Source organism: Pyrus communis, chromosome 3 (assembly GCF_041283825.1).
Source record: "Pyrus communis isolate YQ-2024b chromosome 3, ASM4128382v1, whole genome shotgun sequence".
NCBI lineage: Eukaryota > Viridiplantae > Streptophyta > Magnoliopsida > Rosales > Rosaceae > Pyrus > Pyrus communis.
In genome coordinates, this window is record NC_142567.1 from 17198435 (window position 1) to 17207658 (window position 9224).

Here is a 9224-nt window from a genome sequence, read left to right on the forward strand (position 1 = left end):
TGGCTAGGATTAATTAATATGTTAATTAATCCAATGAATAAGTTCGTTTTAGACGTCAGGTTAGTTTTGGGCCTCAAGGCCCAATGGGCTTCGAATGTCAAGTCCAATAACTCAAGTTGTATGACAACTTGAGAACACAAAGGACATGAAAGCCCAATGAACCCACATGGCCAGCCATAGAGAGTGTGAGGCAGAATTGGTTTTAATTTCAATTATGCCACTCAATCTAAGTGGCCATAGAAAGGAAATTATAACCCATTCTCTCATAAGGGGTTTTCTAGAGAGAAAAGAGAAAGAAAAAAAAACAAAACAAAACAAAAGCTCTCTCTTCTCTTAAAAGGCCGGCCACCCTAGGAAGAATGGACTAGCATCCATCTCTTCCTAAGTCACTCATCTCTTTCTCAATGCTCCCTTGGTGTGGAAACTTAGAGGTTCCCTTTCTTGGGAACTTGGAGAATCCATTCCTTCATCCATATCCAAGAAGCCATGGAGCCAAGAAGCAAAGTTCCTCCATCCACATCCATGGAGCCAAGGAGACTAAGGAAAGAAGGCCTTGACATGGGTGAAAGAGGTGCTTCAAAGGTATAAAAGTTTCTCAATTCTTTTCTTTAAGATTTGAGTTGAGTCTTGGTTCACCACAACTACTAGGCCTTGAATTTCATGGGTAAACATTTGTTTTTGAGTGCATACAAGCATGATTCCGCCTTTAATTGTTAATTGCATACATAGATGTTGCTCAAATGAACTTGTTTTCACAAATTATTCCTTCAATCTTATCTTTAATACATTCCCAATTGAAGATTGACTCCAATCAAGTAAATAATCCCAATTTAAATCAATTAGGGATAATTACTCCATTATCTCAACCTATTTAATATCTTGAGAATATTTCTCCATGAACATTGGCCAATAGGATGCAGCCACTTGTAGGGTAAAACCTTAACACTATGGCCAGCCTTATCTATATAAATACCCCATATTGTATCAAATTTCAGGAGCTTTTGCTACCCCTAAAAAGTCCTAAACACTTTACTCTCTCAGAGAAACTGACTTAGGCATCGGAGATCCATTGGCCTAACCCCCTACCTCGTGGGTGCATAAGGTTTAGGTCGTTGATCAAAGGTGTTAATTCTTTTGTAAGTGCATTTTCATTAAGACTAAAGATGGCGGAAATTTGCATCAACAACTTAGTGCTTTCATTGAAAGCTGATTCAAATACTCGAAGAAGCCTCTTGCATCTATTTCTTGTATTTTCTATTACGTTCAATTTCTCATATGTCGTATCAATTAATTTTTCCTAGAAATATTTCTTGATCAATCCCTGGATAAATGATACAATGGTAGGAAATTCAGAAACCACAATAAACGAAACCCCGTACGTACAAAGATTTGGATCGGAGAGATGAGACGAGGACATAACCCCACGACGGAGATCCTCGAGGCTCAACGTAACGATAAGACCACTGCAGCCACCGCGGCCGCCACCTTGTAGCCCACAGCAAAAACCACTGCAGCAACAACAGCCCAACGGGCCCAAGCCCAAGCCACCCAGCCAGCAGGCTACAATGTGGCAACCCAACAGCCAGAAAGGCTTAATCTTGTGTAGGCCCAAGGCAAACAGGCACCGACCTAACATGCAGTGCACAGCCCAACCACCCAACCGGGTTGGCCCACCCCGTGACCCACTCCAACGACCCGACCTGCTGCCCAATCCAATGTGAAGCTACCTCCGGGGATCCAAATTCTGATCACTGGTCCTCAATCAATTCAGGGTTATTTTCACCCTACTTTTCTGCAAAAATACCCTCTTTGGGCTCAAGTTTTGTAGCTGCAGTCCACTACACATCCACCACACATGGAGACGCCTATTATCCAAACTCTTCTAATCTAAATGGCGAGCCCTACCTGGCCTAACAGGTCGCTAATTTGACCAGCACCCTCATGTTATAGACCACCTTGGTGAACTAACTCCTCGAGCACATCGACATACAACGTGCCCCAGACGAGGTGTCCCGAAGCAGGACAAAGGTGAAAGAACATGACTCATTCTAGCGACGTCTCAGCAAATAGCTGCTCAACTCGCCACGAAACTTGCATTCAAGTAATGTGAACTCTCATTTTGGCCCTCAAGGAAACGTCTTCTCCCATATAAATACGTTAAGCGTTCATTCTCGACTTGGCTCACGAGTCAGTGTGCATTCGAGGTTGGGTCCACACTTCGATGAGCATTCAGGACATTCCAGGAGAAGCGTCCACACGAGGCTAAGCTCACAAGAAGATCCTCATGCGAGGCACTGGAGCAGACAACCACACGATGAACATATGAAAGCATGAGAGCCGTCCAACTCAAGTTCCACTAGCAGCCCGCCAAGCGTGACGGCGAGTAGCATAAGGCAAACCACGTGCACTGCAATCGCGGTACAAATGAGCAGGACATACTGAAGAGCAACATGGACTAGTAAGTCAGCACGGGGGGTAGCCGGAGGCTCCGCTGCCCTACCAGGCACAAATCCAGGAAAAAGTACAAAGGCTCGTAGTAGAGCAGTTACGCGTATTCCAACGTAATGATACTACCGATGATGCCCTTCATATAGACATGGCCAACTTGAGTAAGTCACCATTTACAAATGAGATCGAGCAAATAGAGTCATCGTAAAAGTTCAGCTCGCCATATTTCACCTTGTTTAAATGAGATGAAGATCCGAATAGACACTTGATGCATTATTGAAGCATCATGACTCTTTACGCCAACAATGATGCAATTATATGCAAGATCTTTGCCATAACATTACAAGACGAAGCGCATGACTAGTTTAACACCCTGCTGCCGTGATCAATCCGGAACTTCATCGAACTTTCCTTGGCTTTCACTAAGGAATATTCATCCTACCACTCGATCAAGAAAAAGTCTGACTACCTCTTCAACATGAAAAAGAACCTGAATGAGTCACCCCACACTTGCGTCAAAAGCTTCAAGATGAAGAAAACGAAGATTGTCGGATGCGACCCATGAGAGAAAACCGTGGTTCAAACCACCGCGGCCCATGAGAGAGGACCTCTCCAAGATGGACCACACGAAGTACTGTTCATTCCACAAAGGTCCCGAGCACACAACCAATGACTACACCACATAGAGGAAGTACCTTGAGCAACTTGTGAAGGAAGGCAAGTGCGACCAGTATGTCGACAGACTAACTACCCGGCCAAGGCGAAAAGGAGATGTCGATGCTGAACCCCAAACCAAGACAATCTGAATCAATGGAATCTTTGCCAAATCTAAGCATCTGGGGGCCATCAACAATTCCAAGAAGAGGAAAATCCAATAAACGAGATCAGTCTTTCAGGTTCAAGCCATAAATGTTGTACCTAGACCAATCGTCAACTTCACCAAGTAGGACCCAGAGGGAGTAGACTTTCCCCACGATGATGCCTTGGTGATTTTTGCTTAACTAGCCCATGCCATCGTTGATAGAATTATAGTGGACAATGGCAACTCAGTCAATATCCTGCAACTATTAATCATCCAGAAGATGGGCATGGAAAGCAAGATCAAATGCAAAGTGGAGGTCTTAACCAGATTCAACGAACTTACCTCAACTGTCATCAGCACCATCACACTCGATGTAACCAGCCTATCGATTATCTCATCACAGACCTTCATGATCGTCAACAACCCATCTCCCCATAATGGGATGTTAGGTCGACCCTAGTTAGTAAAGATTGGAGCTGTAACCTCCATCGAGTACCAGAAAATCCAATTTCACATCTCAAAAGGAGCAATCGGAGAGATAAAAAACGACCAGGCCATGTCCAGATGATGTACTTTACAAGTTTTGAAAGAGTTAAAGAAGAAGTCTTTCGCCCCAGTAGTAGCAGCTAAAGTGTAGAAAGATGATTCTACCTCCCCTAAATAGCAATTACCGCAGGCAAGTCAAAAAGATGACGTCAAAGGCGACGATGCCTTGGAAAATGAATCAGGATGGAAACCCGAAAAAAAACACCAAGAACATCATTCTTGATCCCCACCAACTAGAAAAGATGGCTAGGATTAGCTCACGTCTGAGCCTGATGGAGAATGAGGAACTCACAGTTTTCTTTAGGAAAAATCGTGATGTTTTCACATAGTCATCCTCTAACATACTCGATATTAATCCAACAATAGCCTATCACAATCTGCACGTCGATCACACTACCAAACCTATGATCCAGAAAATGCGACATTTCATACCCGAGCGAGTAGTGATTATCAACGCAGAAATTGACAAATTACTGGAGGCCAGATTCATTGAGAAAGTGACACACTCAGCATGGTTAGCCAACCTTGTGCTGGAGAAGAAAAAAGACAAGGGAAAATGGAGAGTATGTGTGGATTACATCGACTTCAATAAGGCTTGCCCTAAAGACAACTACCCGGTTTCTCGAATTGACTTGCTCCTTTACTCAACATCCGGGAACCAACTGCTCAGCTTTTTAGACGCATACTCAGGTTACAATCAGATTGCCATACATGAGCCTTACAAAGAGAAAACCGCAATTGTGATCGAGCGAGGCACATACTACTACAAGGTCATGCCCTTCGGCTTTAGGAACACAGGAACAACCTATCAACAGCTCGTAAACAAGATGTTCAAGAAGCAGATTGAAGTAACCATGAAGGTCTATGTCGACGACATCATGGTGAAAGGGAAGCAACGATTAGACCACATTGACAACTTGGCAGAGACTTTTAACATTCTCTAAGAATACAAAATGAAGCTCAACCCAGCCAATTGCACTTTTGGCATCTCCTCAGGCTGATTCTTAAGGTACCTTATAACCCAACGAGGAATCGAGGCTCATCCAAGGCAGATCAAAGCAATCATGGACATGAAGTCTCCTACAACTCTAAAGGAAATCTAAAGTCTGACCAGACAAGCAGTTGCACTCAATCATTTCCTCTCGCGATCTATTAATCGATGCAAGCCCTTATTCAAGGCAATCAAGAGAGCGTAGAAGGACAAATAGGACGATAAGTGCAAGAAAGTATTTCAGGACCTAAAGCAGTGGAGAACCTATACATCTATCTGGCAGTATCAGAAGTAGCAACAAGTTATGCCCTCATACGAGAAGAGTTGGGGGCCCAACTGCCTGTATTCTATACATCCAAAGCTCTTCTTGATGGGGAAACTAGATATTTCATGGGCATCCGGTCATCGTCATGACCCAATACCCACTGCGATCAATTTTGCATAGTCCAGATGCTTCTCAATTGACGATGAAGTGGGCATTAGAACTTGGCCAATACGTCTTAGTATATCAACTCCACATAACGATAAAAGCCCAGACATTGGTAGACTTCGTAGCAAAATTCACCCCAAGCATGAATGACGTAACAACTCAGCCCAAAAGGGTCTTGGAGGCAGCCGAGCACACCGTAGCCGCATCAACACTTCCTGCATGAGATTTTTGGTGTTTGCAAGTCGATGGATCATCCAACTATTAGGGATTAGGAGCAGGCCTAATTCTTACTACCCCGGACGGTTCAATGCTCAAGCAAGCGATCATTCTAAGCTTTAACGCATGAAACAACAAAATAGAGTATGAAGCCCTACTAGCAGGTCTTCGATTGGTGAAAGACCTAACGGTGAAGAAGCACGCAATCTATTCCGATTCCCAACTGATCATAAACCAAACCTCAAGAGAGTACGTAGCAAAGCATCCAAGGATCGCCTGATACCTTGAAAAGATACGAGAACAGCTAGCGACTTTCCAGGCGTACACACTCACTTAATTTCCACGAGCAAAAAATGGCCACACAGACGTACTAATAGGCTTAGATTTTGCCTTAGACCATCAACTCAAACGCTTCATCCCAGTTAAGTACTTGGAAAAACCAGCAATCGATGTGGCACAAATCAACACAACTCCGAGTTGGTAGGATGCCATCATCGACTACTTAGTCAACGGAACACTCCTCGTAGACAAACTAGAGTCCAGAAAGCTCCAGATGAAGGCAACACATTGCTATATGTGGAACGGCATGCTCGTTCATAAATCATTCTCACGACCACATCACCACTGCCTATCACCTCCCGACGACCTGAAGATTCTTAGCTCAATCCATGAAGGTGTCTGTGGAAACCACTCTGGATGCCGCTCCCTGACGCAAAAAGCTCTTAACGCTCGCTACTACTGGCCAACCATGCATCAAGATGCCAAGGACTATGTACAAATGTGCGACTGCTGCCAGTGCTTTAAGCCCGTGCCTGCATTGTCTGCCAGCGAACTCCACTCCCAAATAAGCCCTTGGCCATTCATGCAGTGGGCGATTGACCTGGTAGGACCAATGACACCTACCACTAAGGGCAAAGGCATAATGATCATAGCAACCGACTACTTCACAAAATGGGTCGAAGCTGAACCTATGACTACAACCACCTAGACGGACATAGAGCGCTTCATATGGAAGAACATCATCTGCTGCTTCGGCATCCCATCACTGACAATGGTTCAAAGTTCGTGGGCATAGATTTGGCGAAGTTTTTCAAAAAATATGGCATCAAGCCGCACATGTCCATACCCTAATATCCCAGAGCAACAGGCAGGCCGAGATGTCCAATAAGACCATCCTCAATTGCCTCAAGAGACGAGTAACCGGCAAAACTCCATTCTCCCTAGTGCCAAGTATCAGCACTGTACTGCCGAATTTGGAGTAAAATGAGAAGGAGATGGCCACAAACTTCAACTTGGCAAAGGAAGAGCACGAGAAGGTTATCACCAGCATTGCGGCCTATCAGCAATAGCTCATCTCCAGCTACAACAAGAGGGTGAAGATCCTGTAATTCCAGCCAAAAGACTTAGTTATTAGAAAAGCTTTCATCATCGCATGCTGGGAAGGCTCCAAAAAGATGGTTCCCATCTGGGAAGGTTCATACAGAATCAGCCGAGTAAACAAAAAGGGCAACTACACCCTCACCACTATGCGCGACAAAGAAATCGACAAGCAGTAGAATGCTTACAACCTGAGAAAGTACTACGTGTGACCTCCCACCATTCCTTAGACCCGATTCAAGAAGAATAAAGTTCAAAGACTCAAGCAGCTCAACGAATAAAACCTTGTATGCCAAGAACTATCAGTTGTTATACCATTACTGCTTACCAACAAAGTTAATAAATTTCTCTATTTTTAATGAAGATTGAAGGCATTATTCATAAGCATGGGTCAAATGCATAAACAAACTGACCACCCTTGTGACAAGCAGAAGACGCCCCTGCCCTTGCAGACATGGCGTGTGCTCTTTAATTAAGAAAGGGTAAACTAATCTGGAATATCAAAACGGGGATAGGTGGTACGACTCCTCAGTTTTCTTTGAACGTAGTGATTACCTGAGTCGGACGACTCCCAAAATAGGCCAAGATAGTCTTTCTCCTAGAATAGACTTAATCGACTAAAATATTCAATTCTGCGGGATCCCAGGTCTCTAATCGAAAAAGACACTAAGTGCAAGATTCCTGCCCATGAAAGAGTTCACTTGACTACATGATATGTCCTCGACGTGCAAGTCTTCATGAATGTAGCTTGGTTTTAAAGTGTTGCAATACTAGTTAAGCGACCTACAGAATCAAGTTACAACTCGGAATGATATGGCCTCTGATGAGCGATTAAGCTTATACCTTATGCCTAAAACACCTTTGAGAGATAGGGACGTCACCTGAAGTGGTCACGCGGCTCGTCTACTTCTGTAAGTAAGACACCCGGCCGATGACCCAATAGGTGGTAGCCCAAGGCAATCCGTAAGCCGAGACTTACATCTGCTATGACTACGAGGACCCATTTCCTTCTTTAAAAGCAACATTTCTGACCAACGGTCTACAGTTTAAGTTTTGCAGGAGCTAAAGCCGAAGTACAACTATAGCAGCTAAGCGAATTTCCTCTGCTTTCTATGAGAAGCATGTGTCCGGCCACCGGCTTTACAAGTTAAAAACTTCGCAACACGCCCTAGGAGGGCTAAAGCTCGAGAACTCACTAAAGTTGAGGTACAACTATAGTAGCTACGTGGATTTCCTCTACTTTTTACGAGAAGTAAATGTTCGTCCGAACTCATGAAGCCAATAAAGCCGAGATTCACGATTATAGTACCTACGCAGACTCGCTTGCTTCTTGTGAAAGCAATGAGTTCGGCCGTCGGCTCTATAAGTTAAAAGTCTCACACTTTTTTCCTCTTGCAGGTAAAGCTCTAGAAGCCCCAAATCCAAGACTAAAGCCTAAAGTGACAATGTGGGATCGACTGCTCCATCGAAGTAGCCAACACAACTGCTCGTTCTACGGCAAAGTTTTGCAAGTCGCCTCAAAGTTGAAACTAAAACATAAATGACGACATGGGATCAACTGCTTTGTTGAAGCAGCTCACCTAGCCACCCATCCTACGGTAAAGTTTCACAAAAGACATGGCGAAATAGAAGGATGAAGCAAAACAAGGAAAACTATTTATTAAATTTCTAGCAAATTAATAAACCTACTCGAAGGCTAGCAAAGTTCAAATAAAGCAGAACAAAAAGGAAAAGAAGAAAGTTCCTAAGTCTAAACAAAACGACTACTCATTGGCAACCTGCGCAACCATTGGTCCCTCGACTGCCACGCTTTCAGCAACCGTGTTGCTCTCAACAACTAAAACTTCCATCAGCTCATCATCAGCCGCCCCTGCCTGGACTGCTTGACCCTCAGCTGCTCCACCAAAGCAGTGTTAAATGAGAAATCAAGCATATCAACTGACGGCCTACCCTGAAGATGGTCTACATAGCCAAGCTTGTAGAAATTGGCTTGACAAGAAGCAAGCGCCACTTCATGACCAGCTTTCTCATTCTTCAGCTACACATTCTCCTCTATAAGCCTAATATGAACGCCCTACAGCTTATCCAGTTCATTTCTCAGGTTTCCGCCTGCAGACAGCGCACCTTGCAGATCCACTTTCTTTGACTCAAGCTTACTAGCAACATCCTTGAGACAAGACACTTCAGCATGCATGAAGACAAGCTTCTTGTCCTTGTTGAAACAAGTAGATCGTAGCTTCGAATTGACACACTCAAGGTCCTTGACCACCGAAGAAACACGATTGCCTTCCTTCTCTGTAGCTTCCAACATCACTTAAGTCGCACTAAGCTTAGTCTTTAAATGCGTGACCTCCTGATGAACGGTCTCCAGCTGCATAGAAGTGGGGGCGGAGATATCAGACCCCTTCAAAACG